Raw genomic sequence first — 18557 nt, 5'->3', positions numbered from 1 at the left:
TAGAACCTGTGTACCATATTCATTTTTCCTTCATTGTTGTAGTACAAAGTAGGCTGTTGATTTTTTTTTCTTTTGAAATGTTTCACATTTTATCATACCATGTCTTTTTATAGATGATTATATGGTATGGGTTTTGGCTTTTGCTCATTGTTGAAGGCTATTGGACGACCTGTTATTGTTTATATATTTGTCCTATGGTGTAGGAATAATTGCATCTGACATTGTTAATCATACCACACCTCCTTAAGGTAACTTCGAACTAGACAAATAGACTTGTGTCGCTGCATGCAACTGATAGGCCATTTCTGGAATCATGTCTTTCACCGGAAAATATCCTCAATTTCGCACCCTTTTGTGACATCATTTACCAGATAGAAGGCGGGCCTGTATCCCTGCTCTATTAAAGTTTCAAGCATTTTCAGAATTGTCATTCTGCACAGTAGTTTAGAAACAATTTATTTTCCGTAAGTACGCAATCTTAATTCCCATACCACTTAAGGGAGGGTCACCAACTTATTAAATTTTAATTTTCCAAATATTTTGTGCAATATACGATCAAACTTTTTCACCCATTCGCTCAACATGTGTTGGAAGTGACGATGCCTACATTTTAGTTATGTGGTGATGGAAGTCATATGACAGATTCAACTAACTACCGTATCCCGGAACTGGCCTATTGAGGTAACATATTCACTGAGGCATAAATGATCATTCCCTTAAATCATTAATTATAAAGCCAAGAAAACTTTCATGAAAATTTTCTTTGTACAATGCACAACAGAAACTACAAGAATGTGTCCATAGTCATGATAGTACATGGATGCCCCACTAACACTATCATTTTCTATGTTCAGTGGACTGCGAAATTGGGGTCAAAACTCATAGGGAACATGTGTAAGAAGTTTCAAGTTGATAGGACTTCAACTTCATCAAAAAATAGCTTGACAAAAAGCTTTAACCTGAAGTGGGACAGACACATTTTCTATGTTCAGTGGACCGTGAAATGGAATCAGCTCTAAATTTGGATTGTGATTAAATAGTTGACACAGCATAGGTTTCTGACACAGAATGAATGTGGTCTAATGAACTTTAAATATTTTTTTTGCCTTTGAGCAATTAACTATGCTGTTGAATATTAATCCTCTCAAAAAAATGTTTGAAGAAATTTTCTTTTTATTCATGAAATCTGAAATGAGAAAAATTTAACCCCCCCCCCCATTTTTTTTTTCACATCCCCCTTTCCCTTTTCCCAAAACTAATCTCAATTCAAATTTCTAATGGAGTTTGCAACAATAACTACTCATTTAAATACATCATAAAATGTTATCACTGATTGTTTTAATTTATCAGTTGGTAGTAAAAGTGAATATACATTGTATATTGTATCACTGGTAGACCTATTTGGCAAATGACCGCGATTTTTGGCAAATCTCCGCGGAACGGATAATAAATAGAGGTTTATCGTAAATTTTCCGTTTTACAGAATATTTTGCGGTTCTCCGGAGATTTTCCGTGTCTCAGGGAATTATCCGTTTGTCCGATTAAACTGGTGTGTATTGAGTCAGTGATAGAACCAGTGATGCGTGAGCGACGGTTATTAATAGATCGTTGTATAATCCGTTATCTGTGAGAAGCGGTTATTAATAGATCGTTGTGATTATATACACTGTTTACAGTCAGATAAAAATAACCGTCTTATTACCCTTTTCAGTCGAGAAATAAAAATCGGTGGTTTTGATATTAAAGTTACTTGCAATTTAAATATCGAATTTAGTTCAATAAAGAATAATCTATTTAAATGTGACCAATGAACAGGAAAATGCACGTGGTAACTTTGCAATACTACAAATATGTTCACCTTACAAAATTCTTCTTTATTGTCATGTTAAGATAAATCAGTTCCTGTAAAAACAGTAAAAACAGGGTCTTAATTACTGCAGATGCCGTAATCCGACATAATGTCATACTGATTTGACACTTGTCTAGTGTGAGTAACACCTGCTGTGATATTTTTGCAATACAACATGGACAATCGGAAGGTCATAAATCAATCTGTTGATCCGAATTTAACTTTACCTGTACAGATATTTATTTATGGAGGATATCATAGATACATTTAATAAATTGTATTGTATTCAATGGAGATAATTTAAATACACAATATAATTTATTCAGACATATTTGCAGGTATACATTGAACATGTTTATTCCAAGGTTTGATATTGAATGCTTTTTTTTTTTTTTTTTTTTTTTATCAAACTTCGATCTGATCAGTCACGTAGATTATAAACAAGTAATTCGTTTATAGTTACACATTGTTACTCTTCTAACGTCTTTTAAAAAATAAAGCTAACTAAATATTATTTTGATAAAAAGCGGTAATACAACAAATTTAATTTTTCAAACAAATAATTCTGTAAACATCGCGTGTGAGGGTTTACACGGAGTTAAAAGAAAAGACAACAGGGCAAATCTGATGAAAAAAAAATCCAGAAAATTCATAGTAACAGGAAATTAAACAGTAATTGAAACCCCCTCCTCAAACAAATGTACCTCATGACCTGTATAATGCTGAGGTACAACTTTTTTGGTGAAAAAAATATAGAATGCTGGAAGTGTTTCGATGTGCTATTGGAAAATCCTTTGAAAAAATGGGTAGGGTTCACCAGGCCACGGCTTAGGTAGCACTTCACAGGAAATATAGTTACAATTGAGCCACAGAATGTTGAATAACCTTCCAACCCTGGCCTTCTAATACGTTAGGCCAACTGTTAGTGTCATACATGCAAAACTACAGACCTATCTACCGAGTGCTACCATACTCACATGATCCCGATACTAGTATGCTGAAGAAGTAATGAAATTAATAGAACCAGAGCCGGATTTAGTGGGGAATGGGGTTGATGGGAGTTTTTAATAGTCTTGATTTGATTGATTGATATACATGGAAGTTTTTAACGACACTGACTCAATGACTGGCTATACAACACATAGAAGTTTTTGACGACATTGACTGCCTAAACAGCCCTTTGAGTTTCTCAGTCGGCTATAAAGGGGGAATGACACAGTGTCCGCCCCCTTTTGTTGAAAAATAAATATTGATTATATAGGGAATCACTTAGGAATGACTGGAGCTGGTCTTCTCATGAAATTATCAGTTAGTCTCCCCTCTCCTTATGTATAAAAAAAATCTGGATCTGCCACTGAAAACAAGTTTAATAAATTAAAAAAAAGAATGTGTCACTAGTATACACGGATGCCCAATCCGCACTATCATTTTCTATGTTTAACAGACCTGGGACTTTCTTTACTTAGTATAGAAAGTCCCTGAGTGGACTGAGGAAATGAGGTAACTCTAATTTGGCATTAAATTTAGAAAGATCATATCATTGTGAACATGTGTACTAAGTTTAAAATTGATCATTGTTGATCGGATATCAACTTCATCAAACACTACCTCGACCAAAAACTTCAACCTGAAGCGGGACAGACGGACGAACGAACAAACGAACAAACAGACCAGAAACAATGCTGAGAATGGAACATCCTAAGTATATATTTTTAATCTTTATTGCAAAATTACACCCATAAGGGTCAAGCAATATAAACAAACATTTGTAAATACAATGTAATATAAGGTAAATTAATCTTATACACTCCCACTCCTGAAACACAAACAAAATTAAAAGTCATCTGATTGCAATCTTATAACTGTCAATACTGATGAAGTCGCTTTATCATTGATTTATAAGACAGTCGGAAACCAGGTTGAAATAGAACAAAAGAATCGAAGCTCTTTCTTAGAGAAGGCGATAAATGCTTACTGTAATGTTTACTATAGTGACAAAAATTTTAAAAGTTAATAGAAACAAACAAAATTACAATTTTCTTCTCAATTATGAAGTGTTTTATTTTGAAAACACCATTTGCATAAGTTTTCAATTTATTTAGTACATAGTTAAGCAGAACAATTAGATATCAAGTCGACGACATGGGTATCTTTCAAGTTGGAAATAGAAAATGCATAACCTCCGATTTAAAAATTTTTTTTACCACGGACGGAAAACATATAAATCTATTAGTTCAGTAATTTTCGTGTCTGCCCTTCCATAATGTGACTCAAGAAAAAATTCCAAAAATTTGGTAACAATTGTATCAAAAAGAGAAAATCGAGTGCACCTTTTTATGTTCGGGCGTGTTTGAGTTGAATATTTTGTCTTGATATCGTTCAAAGCAAGAATATTTCATACATCGTCTCGCTTCAGATTCTATCATTTTTATATAGCAAAGCTACAGGTTGACTTTATAACATAAAAAAATCACAGTACTAAAAGATGAAATATATGGGTCAAGTGAAATACCTATCTAATGAATCACAAAAACAGAGTAGGTGTGTTCGAATAGCTATTTTTTTACTGAATTTACTTGACGACAGTCTTTCAAGTTGGATGATGAAAATGCATATCTTCGAAAAATTATATTTTTTTGTGTGTGAAAACTAGGGTTTATAGTCTTCAACCACTAAAAAAATCTAGTCTGCCCTTCCAGGAAATATTTAATTAGAATTTTTTAAATGTTTATGAATTTTCGAAAAATTCCACCTGACAACCGGTCAGACAATAGTTTTAAGTTAAATCAATGCAGACAAGATTATTAACTAATGCTCATTAGCTAGTTGATACATTTGTCTTTTAAAATACAACTGACATATAAGGATCGTAATGGTGCAATGTGGATAAATTTATCGGTTGCAGAGAGCAAAATTGGCAGCGCGTCATCCCTACAATGGCTTCCATTTCTACGATTGTGAAAATGAACTGGCGTAATGGGGAGATAATTTTGATGAAGTAGAGTCCTGACTGTAAGATACAAGTTGTGACCTTCGAAAATGTTTTATATTATTTTATTTGTATATTTTCCTATAGACTTTAAAAAAATCCCTTCCATAATATCCAAAACTTCATCGTTGATTTGAAAAAAAAATGATTTTAGATTTTCGATTATCAATTGAAATGAACCTACTAGAGCCTCAACTTTCAAGCGCACAATAATGTCAATCATTACACATCACTTTAACCCTGAATTGACATTCCACAATCGGTCAGTAACATCACCTGTGTTTATAGTTACAGGGTATTTCCCGCCGTTGGAAAATCCTGTGCAGTCGACACAATTGATTTCTAACATTCTCTATTATGAGCGAGGTCAAGTTTTAGATCAAGTTAATTACATATATTTTTAACATTAATTATTTAATTATTAAAAAAAAACGTATCATCATTTCTTTTCTTTTCTTTTTTTTTGCTAGTATAGTAAATAAATCTCAATCCCAGAATGTAGATACACTTAACATTAGACCTGGAAGTGCCTTCTTATAAATGGAGAAACTGTCTTTCACATTAAAATTTAAAAGAATATATTATCGCTCAGGCATATTTTAAATTTTGTAATAAGATGATTGATTGTTGGTTGTTTAACTTCCAGTGGCAAATATTCCATAAATGTCAGGACGAACTTAGTTTTAAGATCGAACTCTCAAAAAATAATTGAAAAACAGTAATGATGACAGAAGAACTTTGATACGTGTGAAATATAACCATCCAATCTTTTAAATATAACTTATTTATATTTCAAAAAGTAACAGATTAGTTTACAAGACGTGCATTGACGTACTTTCATATCTTTAAAATGGAACTTCTTTGTCTAAAAGACAACCCATGAGTTGTCGAAATCCAGTTGCATGCATACTATATACATACATGTGCATATTATGCATCGACGATCGTTGTATTACGTTACTTACTTCTATACCAATTGACCCCTGATATCAACTAAGGTTAGAACTTCCTCCAGGCCGTTCATTTTATTTTTGTTCCAATAAACGGTTCTTCAATCAATTATAATTTCTGAAGTATTTACGATGAAAGCTATTCTCAAATCGTCTTACACAATGATAAAATTGTATTTATACCACAATTGAAAAGTAATTTAATAAAACAAATGGCAGATGAACTGATTAATTATAAGATGAATGTATGTCCATATGCTCATATATATACACATTCGGACTAAAATTCGCAACTTGTTATTATCTCATCGTAGCATATTGTTAATTTTGCTAATATATATATGCCTTCAACCCAAAGAGGTATAAATGTGCATTTCATTCTGAAAGATTGATGGATCAGCAGGTGATCAAGACCGTTTTAAAAATTCCTATTTGCCAATGAAATTTAAATGATCTGCGGCCTCACACATGTATTTTTCCATCATGAAAGTAAACCTTTAACCCCGAGAAATATATAATCTGTTTCTCTCTAAATTTACAGAAACATTATGTGATAAAAAATTTTAAATTCCTTATATCTCAATCCATTAATGATACTAGTAGTTCTGTAAACTTCTACATATATCACAATCTGTACCTCAATACAACCGTCCCTCACACTTAACGGATTATACAACGATCAATTAATGATTGAACGTCGCTCACGCATAACGGATTATACAACCAACCTTTTAATAACCGTCGCTCACGCATCACTGGTTCTATCAATGACTCAATACACACCTGTTTTATCGGACAAACGGATAATTCCCTGAGACACGGAAAATCTCCGGAGAACCGCAAAATATTCTGTAAAACGGAAAACTTACGATGAACCTCTACTTATTATCTGTTCCGCGCAGATTGGCCAAAAAACACCGAACTTTTTACAAAAATCACGGTGATTTTCCAAATAGGTCTGCCAGTGTATAAAACAATGATTTAAGTTGATTCAACTACTATTTTGGACAAAGAAAGATAACTCCAATTGAAAATTTCTTGCTATTGCATAATATTGTGCAATTAGATATTTCTTGCTATTGCACAATACTGTGCAATTGAAAATATTTGCTATTGCACAATACTGTGCAATTGAAGATTTCTTGCTATTGCGCAATACTGTGCAATTGAAAATTTCTTGCTATTGCACAATACTGTGCAATTGAAAATTTCTTGCTATTGCACAATACTTAATATAATAATTTTGGATCCTGATTTGAACCAACTTGAAAACTGGCCCATAATCAAAAATCTAAGTACATGTTTAGATTCAGCATATCAAAAAAGCCCAAGAATTCAATTTTTGTTAAAATCAAACTTAGTTTAATTTTGGACCCTTTGGACTCTAATGTAGACCAATTTGAAAACGGGACCAAAAATTAAGAATCTACATACACAGTTAGATTTGGCATATCAAAGAACCCCAATTATTCAATTTTTGATGAAATCAAACAAAGTTTAATTTTGGACCCTGATTTGGACCAACTTGAAAACTGGGCCAATAATAAAAAATCTAAGTACATTTTTAGATTCAGCATATCAAAGAACCCCAAGGATTCATTTTTTGTTAAAATCAAACTAAGTTTAATTTTGGACCCTTTGGACCTTAATGTAGACCAATTTGAAAACGGGACCAAAAATTAAGAATCTACATACACAGTTAGATTCGGCATATCAAAGAACACCAATTATTCATTTTTTGATCCCGTGCTTCAGGTTTATGCTCTTATAATATACTAGATTATGGAGTGTGTGTCCGAGCGAGAACTGCTCTAGTTCATTACTTTAGGAATGTTTATCAAAAAGTAGTATTTCAATATTCAGCCCCATTCTACTAATTGGTCAGCCATCAGTCATACCCTGATATACACTATCTTTTTCGGGTAATTAATACTGATAGCGTTCGACATTTTCATCCGAACAAATTTATCGCTTTTACTTAACTTAATTATTGTATGCTGGTTCATATTCTGGACGCCAATCTTTGCTCCTTTATTATGTAATTCACTAACAAAACAATTATGAAACTAAGAAACGGAAAAATACTAAATACTAAACTTGTTCAAAGGGTATCTACACGTCTCAATTTTCAAAATCGGTTATCTAAAAATACTACCATCGCTAACATTTTTAACAATAAAAATCGTGGTTACCCTTCTATCGATAAGTGTCATGCCAAAAAATGACTTACATGTCCCCGTCTTTCTACCAACAATACGGTAAGGTCCACGTTTAATGGTCGCACATTTTCTTTAAATTTTGAAACTGATATTACTTGAAAAACAAACAGTATTATTTATTTACTCACATGAAACAAACCGGGATGTGGTATTCAGTACGTAGGTGAAACTGGAAGATATTTATCAAAACGCACTCAAGAACATCTGTATCGTTTTAAAAGACCTAATAAATTCAAAAGTATCATTTACCAACACCTTAAGAAGCACAACCATCCTTTTAAATATTTAGCAGTTCAACCTTTAGAAGTAGTAAATAAGCAGCCTGGTGAATCGCATTCAAAGTTTGTACGATCACGGAAAATAATTGAATTAAATTGGATTAAAAAATTACAGACAGTTTACCCTCTCGGTCTAAATGATAATATCATGGGAATTGGTAATATATCTAGAACCAATTCCGTTAACATTTTGGATATTGTTTCTAAAACTGTTCGTAAAAACCGTTCTCACGGTTGTAGAACAAATCGCAATCAAAGAAAATTTCGGGCCAATCATACAAATATTTCGGACCTAATTTCTATTTCAAAAAACAACGGCAGACATTATCTGTTAACAAAACTCTGTTCGTTACCGGTTAATAAGTTAAATAAAATTTTGGAGGATTGCAACACAATTTCATATAGCAGTCCTAAGTATGAAATTGTTCAAATTATTATGGCATATTGTTATTCTAAATTATTTCCCAAAATTGATCGCCCTGAAGATCATAAAAAACATTTTATTAAAATTAAGTATGTCAATAAAGGCTTTGATTTTGTAAATATTGCCGGTATATTTAACGACCATTCTCATGATTCTGTTAAAGAACAAATTCCTGGATATTTTGACAATACTGAGCTACCTCTTATTTGTTATATTTACAAGAAATCTACCCGGAAATTTGTGTTTAATTATAGTCAATTGTGTAAAGATGTTAATATCAGTGAAAATACACCTACTTCATGTAATTGCAGTAATTCCGAATATATTTATGGACCCATTTCCCATGTTATAACAGGAGATCTTAACATCGTTCAAGACCGAGAGTTAAAATCATTTCTCAGTAAGGGACCTAAATATCGTCCCCCGTCAATTATTAATTGGAATGAGTGTCGTAATATCATCCACGACTCACTCCATACTTACTGTATGAAATGGATAAAACGGGAAAAAGCTGACAAAAAATCTTTGGACTCTTTTTTTAATTCAGTAATGAAGATAGTTGATATACGTATTCAACATTTTAAAGAACATTTTACTATTAACAATAACCACAATAAACCTATTTCTCGTATCAAACATAAACTAAAAGAACTAGCCAAGGAATTTGTTTTTGTCCCGGCCGATAAAGCTGCTAATAACATTATTATTGTTTGACGTAAATTTTACATCGAGGTTCTGAAAAAGGAAATCACCAATTCACCAACATTCCAACTGACTCCATTTTCAGAAAACGAAATCTGTAACAAACATAAACTTTTAGCCACCGCTTTACAAGCAGAGCCAAATACAATGAAAGTCCCAACTATGTATTGGCTTCCGAAGCTACACAAAACCCCTTACAAATATAGATTTATTTCGTCTTCAAGCCATTGTTCAACTACTAAATTGTCTATTATTCTTACCAGCACACTTGGTACAATTAAAAACCTTATAATAAATTGTTCAAATAAGGCCTTCGAAAATAGTGGAATAAATTACTTTTGGAGTGTCAAGAACTCGTTGGAAGTACTTGATAAATTGCATGCTTATATTGGTGATTTTGAATCTGTTCAAAGTTTTGATTTTTCTACCCTGTATACCACATTGCCTCACATTCTCATTAAGAAAAAATTCACACATCTAATTAAATGGGCATTCAAAAAATCAGAATGTGAATATATATGTTCAAACTCTTTTAGGTCATTTTTTAGTAGCAATAAACAAAAAAACTATGTTAATTGGACATGCTTTGATACTATATATGCCCTTGAATTTTTACTAGATAACATTTTTGTTCGCTTTGGGGATTCCGTATATCGTCAGATTATCGGAATTCCAATGGGGACTAACTGTGCACCACTTATTGCGGACCTCTTTTTGTATTGTTACGAGTTACAATTTATGACAAAAATAAGCAAAGACCCATCAAAACAACATCTGATAAACAAATTTAATAATACTTTTAGATATTTGGATGATATTTTGGCTCTCAATAATGACGACTTCAGCATGTATATTAATGAAATTTATCCTGGTGAACTTACTTTAAATAAAGCTAATACTAACAATGACCACTGCCCTTTCCTCGATCTTGATATCTATATCACTAACGGAAAGCTGAATACTAAAATTTATGATAAAAGGGATGATTTTTCATTTCCTATCGTTAATTATCCGTTTTTAGATGGTGACGTTCCCTTGTCACCATCTTACGGTGTTTATATATCTCAACTTGTACGATTCGCTCGTGTATGTAACAATGTTTTAGATTTTAACGAGAGAAATTTATGTATTACTGAAAAATTATTACACCAGGGTTTTCGATATCACAAACTAGTCAAAACATTTACTAAATTTTATCATCGGTATAAAGACATCATTCGTAAATATAGCTCAACATGCAGACTTTTTATACGTTCAGGTATTTCACATCCAATTTTTTATGGAAATATTCTTTATAAAGCACAAGGTGTCAGTATTCACCTCATAAACTTACAAAACCTTTGAATAGACTTATTAAGAAGGGATATAATTACGATACTGTTGTCAAGTCATTAAAGATTGCATATTTTGGAGTTAATATTGAGTCACTGATAAGGTCTTTGCGTCGGAACTAAACACATTTATTCTAAAAACAGTTGTTGGCATGACACGGGTTATGTTCTTCTCATATATGTTATGATGGTATGATACTAAACCCCTTACGGGAAGCATTGTGCCTGATGTTCATATGATGAAATCATAATCTTTCAGTCAGTTTAATTGAAGTCTGGAGCTGGCATGTCAGTTAACTGCTAGTAGTCTGTTGTTATTTATGTATTATTGTCATTTTGTTTATTTTCTTTGGTTACATCTTCTGACATCAGACTCGGACTTCTCTTGAACTGAATTTTAATGTGCGTATTGTTATGCTTTTACTTTTCTACACTGGTTAGAGGTATAGGGGGAGGGTTGAGATCTCACAAACATGTTTAACCCCGCCGCATTTTTGCGCCTGTCCCAAGTCAGGAGCCTCTTGCCTTTGTTAGTCTTGTATTATTTAAATTTTAGTTTCTTGTGTACAATTTGGAAATTAGTATGGCGTTCATTATCACTGAACTAATATATATTTGTTTAGGGGCCAGCTGAAGGACGCCTCCGGGTGCGGGAATTTCTCGCTACATTGAAGACCTGTTGGTGACCTTCTGCTGTTGTGTTTTTTTATTTTTGGTTGGGTTGTTGTCTCTTTGACACATTCCCCATTTCCATTCTCAATTTTATTTTATTAAAGTTAAATTTTGGACCCTTTGGGCCCCTAATTCCTAAACTGTTGGGACCTTAACTCCCAAAATCAATCCCAACCTTCCTTTGGTGGTCATAACCCTTGTGTTTAAATTTCATTGATTTCTATTTACTTATACTAAAGTTATTGTGCGAAAACCAAGAATAATGCTTATTTGGGCCCTTTTTGGCCCCTAATTCCTAAACTGTTGGAACCAAAACTCCCAAAATCAATCCCAACCTTCCTTTTGTGGTCATAAACCTTGTATTTAAATTCCATTGATTGCTATTTCCTTATACTAAAGTTATAGAGCGAAAACCAAGAAAATGCTTATTTGGGCCCTTTGGGTCTCTAATTCCTAAAATGTTGGGACCAAAACTCCCAAAATCAATCCAAACCTTCCTTTTGTGGTCATAACCCTTGTGTTAAAATGTCATAGATTTCTATTCACTTTTACTAAAGTTAGAGTGCGAAAACTAAAAGTATCTGGACGACGACGACGACAACGCCAACATGATACCAATATACGACCAAACAAGAATGTGTCCATAGTACACGGATGCCCCACTCACACTATCATTTTACATGTTCACTGGACCGTGAAATTGGGGTCAATACTTTAATTTGGCATTAAAATTAGAAAGATCATATCATAGTTAACATGTGTACTAAGTTTCAAGTTGATTGGACTTCAACTTCATCAAAAACTACCTTGACCAAAAACTTTAACCTGAGCTTTACACTATCTTCTTCTTTGTTCAGTGGACCATGAAATTGGGGTCAATACTTTAATTTGACATTAAAATTGGAAAGATCATGTCATAGGTAACATGTGTACTAAGTTTCAAATTGATTGGACTTCAACTTCATCAAAAACTACCTAAACCAAAAACTTTAACCTGAAACAGGACGAACGAACGGACGAACGAACGGACGAACGGAGGCACAGACCAGAAAACATAATGCCCCTCTATTATCATAGGTGGGGCATAAAAATTTTCAATTTTTGCGGTCGTATAAAAACTACCTTGACCAAAAACTTTAACTGGAAGTGGGACAAACGGACGGACGAACAGACGGACGAAAAACGTAATGCCCCTAGGTGGGGCATAAAAACTGCTAGCAAGCTACAACTCAACATTATCAAGCTGTTCATCAAATATAAAATCATTCTCTTCTATAGAAATTTTCATTGAAGAATAAGTGTTGTATAATTTCAAACTATTGGTAAACAGAAAGTGGATGTACGGCAGAGGAGAACTGCTTAACGAGTGTATTGTTTAAACCCACCACCTCCCACACTAAAGGTGAACACAATACCACAACACCCTGAAAGATTAATGAGGCGGTTTTTATGAATTGATTTTTTTTTTTTGTAATCTTAAAAAACATATATTATATGATACATACTAATTAGATAATTACTGATGAATGTACCTCTGAGGTCAGCCTATTTTATAAGTAAGGTTGTGTCATCATCTCAAGTACCTGTGAAAAATAACTATAAATCATGTTTGCTTGTTTAAGCCTGTTATATGTAAAATATATGTATCATTTAAAAATACTTCATTGGTACATTTTTTTATAATTAACTGTTATGAATGTTCCTTATAAACATAGAAATGTTGGTGTGTTATCTCCCTGTATAAACATATCAATGTTTGTGTGTTATCTCCCTGTATAAACATATCAATGTTTGTGGGTTATCTCCCTGTATAAACATATCAATATTTGTGGGTTATATCCCTGTTTCAATAAAATAAACTTACAGGGGTAAATTCAGTAAAAAATCTCCCATTGACTTTAATGCTAATCTATGTATGGAATTAAATTTATACCTGATTTACCTTTAGAAATTGGAAACTTTCATATATCATTCATGAAAGTACAAATGTAGCCCTATCTTTTGCACTAGTAAAAACATAGGGTCATGCGGCATTTTTGGGCATTCACATGGCCTTGTTTAAAAACAATGTAGATTCGCACTGAATTCCTTTACTGACCCCTATTACTTTTCAACCCTGTAGTAAAAACATTTAGTACATTCAGCATTTTTTTTTTTTTCAACTCTAGTTTTGATCCATCTGCCAAAAAATATTTATTACAAACATTATCTACCAATCAGAAAAGCATATGACTTCAGTGTTATACAGAAAGCTCTCCCCTAAATGGGCAGTCCCTGATGACGTATATTAATTAACTGAATTTACCCCTACAATAAAGGTACAGATAGTGGACAAAAATGAGTTCCCAATAAAACATGTCCTATCATTTCAATTAAAATCAATATTTTTCAAAAAAAAGTATTACTTTATGATCGATTTTTATAAAATAAACACCATAAGATGTAGTAATAGTTTTTTTGTTTATCTGGCCATGATTTTTCGTGAGGGTCGTTTTCATTTTCTGATGGGTGAAACACAAATGCAAATTTTTACGATTTTAATTTGGTTAGAATACATAGCAAAGTTTTCCACAAATAATTTCTTTGTGTTCACCTCATCAGAAAATTAAAATGAGCCTGAATAATATCATTGCCAATTCCTAAATTTTTATTGTCCGCTTCATTAAAATGTTGACCTTGTCATATGATGTTATATTTGATTTGTTGACTATTACTTGACCTGTATACATTACCATACTTGCTTTGTTGGGTTGCTGTCTCATTGACATATATCTCACTTAGTAATATGATCCTATATAGTTCACATATAATGTACACTTACCTATAATAACTTGACTGGACAAGGATCACATTGACTGCATGGGCAAGGATCACATTGACTGGACAAGGATCACATTGACTGCATGGACAAGGATCACATTGACTGGACAAGGATCACATTGACTGGACAAGGATCTACAAAATACAAATAATAGATGTTCAAACTAAAGACAAGGCTAAAAAAGAAAACACTAACATTAACAGTACACAAAACACAAAATAAACAAGCATTCTGACAATTTATTGCATGGCATACATAGTGCCCTACCGTTTAAAAAATCATTGTACTGGAACAAAATGTTAACTTGATCTATAACTTGTCATGGTGTAAACTATATAACAAATATCAAGTCAATATCTTCAAGCATGACGACAAAAAGTGTAGAAAACTGATTATTTAAGTAAATTTTCCAAGTCCAAGGACCATAACTCTGCACGAAATCATCAGACCGGAAAAAGTTTTAAATTTGATCTGTAACTTGTCATGATAAAACTATATACCAAATATCAAATCAATATCTTCAAGCAGGATGAAAAAAAGCAAGGAAAACTGATTATTTGAGTGAATTTTCCAAGTCCAAGGACCATAACTCTGCACAAAATCGTCAGACCGGAACAAAATTCGAATTTGACCTGTAACTTATCATGATAAAACAATACACCAGATATCAAATCAATATCTTCAAGCATGAAGAAAAAAAGTATGGAAAACTGATTTGAATAGACTGACAGATGGACAGAGAGACAGAGTACAAACCTAAAGTCCCCTTCGACATCGTCGGTAGGGGACTAATTAATACTAACAGCTGTGCCACGAGCACATGATAGACCCGTCTTCTTGTGAAAAAAAAACATAAAAAAAATGTTTTTGGAATAACATGGGGGTTGTTCAGATAAGTATATCCTGACTCATTCCTTATTCCTGCTCAATAGGAAGTTTATATAAGAGACAGAAAAAAATTGTATGTTTTTTACCAAAAAGTTCAAAAAAATTCAATAACTCAAAAATAAAATTAAGAATCATCACGTAAAAAGTATACAGATCTTCAGAATAATATCTAACTAACAAGTGTGTGAGGTTTTATGCAATAATCATAAGTAGTTTCTGAGATACAGAGTACAAACCTAAAGTCCCCTTCGACATCGTCGGTAGGGGACTAATTAATACTAACAGCTGTGCCACGAGCACATGATAGACCCGTCTTCTTGTGAAAAAAAAACATAAAAAAAATGTTTTTGGAATAACATGGGGGTTGTTCAGATAAGTATATCCTGACTCATTCCTTATTCCTGCTCAATAGGAAGTTTATATAAGAGACAGAAAAAAATTGTATGTTTTTTTACCAAAAAGTTCAAAAAAATTCAATAACTCAAAAATAAAATTAAGAATCATCACGTAAAAAGTATACAGATCTTCAGAATAATATCTAACTAACAAGTGTGTGAGGTTTTATGCAATAATCATAAGTAGTTTCTGAGATACAGTACGACATGTAACCCCCCTTTTTTTACACAAAAGACTCAATTACTCTAAAATAAAATTTTGAATCATCACGAAGAGTATACAGATCTTTAGATTAATATAACTAAGAAGTGTATAAAGTTTTAAGCAATAATCATAAATCGTTTTTGAGATACGGCTCAATATGTGAAAAAACACACCCCTGTTGTAGTTACAAAGTCCAGTAACTGAAAAAGTTAATCTTATTTTCACCAAAAATTATACAGTTCGTTTAACCATCATAAGAAACAACTATGTTAAGTTTCATGAAGTTGTTCTCAGGTAACGGTGAGACGGACGCAGGACATTTGTATACCATAATATGTCCCAGGCGTATAAAAACTGGAAAAACTGATTTGCTGAACTGACAGATGGACCGACAGACAGACATAGACAGAGAGACGGATGGAATGCAAACCTTAAGTCCCCTTCGACTTTGTCGGTAAAAAATTAAAAACCTTAAGACTGAGCAACACTAACCCCACCAAACCCCACCAAAAGTTGGGGTTGATCTCAAGTTTTGACTATTTACTACAAATAACAAACTTAATTCTCCTTAATAATGAATTTACTTTCAAAATGTTATAGGCAAATTATAGCCTATAGGAGCTATCCAAGGACATGTAGCAAGTCCTCAAATCTCAGATATAGCCATATACCAACATATAAATACAATTCTAAATATTTTTCCACAAATAACTTTAGAATCTTAGAGAGAAGTGACTTCTATTTTTGAAACTAAAATTGAAAACGAAAAAAGTGGCAAGACTTAAGATTATTAGTGTTTGATCGCTCACGTCACTACAATGGTCTATCATTTATAGATACACAATTATATTTCTCCTCTTGTTTGAAACTATCAACTTAAAATCTAGCACTAACTTTTTTTTATGTAAAACAGGAAAAGAAACAGAATGTATCATATAAATGTATATCAATTAAAATTCAATTTAAAACTATTCTGTTTATAATGTTTATAAAATTAATTATTTCTCATTAAAAAGATATATAGATAGATATTTAAGATGTTATTATACGAAAATGTTGTTATTAAATCGTGTTGACAAATATTTCGGCTCAACAAATGGCCTTCTTCAAGTGTCACAAGTTTTAACAATACTGATACATAATGTATAAGGTGTAAAAATAGATCAGTAATGATCTATTTTCGTATAATAACATCTTATATCAGTACTCTTGGGCAAATTTTTAGACTGATATAAATATTTCCTTATCTGCATAGTATCGCCTATTCTAGACTATCCGGTACATAGTAAATTTGCTGGTTGGTCCTTTTTATAGACTTTTATATATATATAGATTCTTACATTGATACCAGTGGATTATCGGATTTATCCAATCGAGATAGTTAAATTATCAATTTTAAAGTTCGAGCCGCCTCGGCGAGTACTTTAAAATTCATAATTTAACTATCGAGATTGGATAAATCCGATAATCCACGAGTAACTATGTAAGAATCTGTTTCTCTAATGATTAAAAAGACATTTTCTTTTTTTGTTTACCGAAAATCCCCTTCGAGTGCCTTTCACATTGCACGAAGTTGTCAATTTCATTAACACCTGTTATCATATTTTGGTTCATCCAGTCAGCCAAAAAGGTCATGACCCCTAAAATCAACCAATGATCTTCTGAGATCACCAGCAACCACACGTTGATTAAATTTTTTTATACAATGGGTTCGAAAAGGGATAAATTTCCATAGAATTAGAGAAATATATATATATATAGAGTATAAAAGTAAAAAACACAAAAAATCACATCATAAATCGAACATTGTTTCTGTTTCTGTTAGCGTTTTCACCGCATATCATGCGGTTCATCAGACAGAATTGTTATCATTAACGATAACAATTCTGTCTGATGAACCGCATATCGTTAACGATAACAATTCTGTCTGATAAACCGCATGATATACAGTGAAAGCGCTAACGATAACAATTCTGTCTGATGAACCGCATGATATGCCGTGAAAGCGCTAACAGAAACAATGTTCGATTTATGATGTGATTTTTTGTGTTTTTTACTTTTGAACTATATTTTCTGTACCAAGGACTTTTTATTTATCAAATCGTTGACTACTATTCAGACGTTTTATGATAATCCCCACGAGTAACGATACATGTACACAATAAATAAATTATATAAACGCCTAAAATAGTGTATACAACAACTCCAAATACAAATAAAGCTAACTATAAATGTAATTATTTTAATTTATAAATATTTCGGATAACAGATATCCTTCATCGGTATATATGATTGTGATGTTGAATGAATCAATTATCAGTCTACTTAGATTAAGCTGTTACAATCTTGAAATTTATACAATAATAAAGGGCTGCGCTTTAGCGCATGATACGCCCGTTGCTCTTTTAACTTGTCTTTTATGCTTTAAATGAATTTATATGATCAACTAGAAATATATATACAAATCAAAAGGGATGTTACATTAATATATTCACCAAAGTTTCATAAAATCCCCCTTTTTGAAGTATAAAAATTCATTACTTAAGAAAACGTAAAATCTAAAATTTATAAAAATGGAAAGGGAGCTTACATCAATAGATATAAACAATTCACCAAAGTTTCATGGACATTGGTGAAAGCCTTTTTGAGTTATTGTCTGAAGTGTTGAAAATCCCCCTTTTTTTATGAATAAAGCCCCATAAATCCAAAACTTAAAATCTGAAATTTATAAAAATTGAAAGGGAGCTTACATCAATAGATATAAACAATTCACCAAAGTTTCATGAACATTGGTGAAAACCTTTTTGAGTTATTGTCCAAAGTGTTGAAAATCC

The 18557-nt window shown here is 32.3% G+C and overlaps 1 protein-coding gene across 1 annotated transcript in view; it reads right to left on the bottom strand.

Moving 5' to 3' along the window:
* The window catches only part of LOC143054951 (uncharacterized), a 290618-nt gene extending 276253 nt beyond the window's left edge, over positions 1 to 14365 (bottom strand). Inside the window, exons 1-2 of the mRNA XM_076228046.1 lie at positions 14236 to 14365; positions 12947 to 12997 (exon numbers count right to left, since the gene is read on the bottom strand). The gene's annotated coding sequence lies outside the window, so the exon portion shown is untranslated. The remainder of the gene's footprint in view (positions 1 to 12946; positions 12998 to 14235) is intronic.
* Between the last annotated feature and the right edge of the window lie 4192 nt (positions 14366 to 18557).

This window comes from Mytilus galloprovincialis, chromosome 12 (genome assembly GCF_965363235.1).
Source record: "Mytilus galloprovincialis chromosome 12, xbMytGall1.hap1.1, whole genome shotgun sequence".
In the NCBI taxonomy this organism is placed as follows: domain Eukaryota; kingdom Metazoa; phylum Mollusca; class Bivalvia; order Mytilida; family Mytilidae; genus Mytilus; species Mytilus galloprovincialis.
The sequence above is the reverse complement of the archived record's forward strand: the minus strand, read 5'-3'. Positions and strand labels throughout refer to the sequence as shown.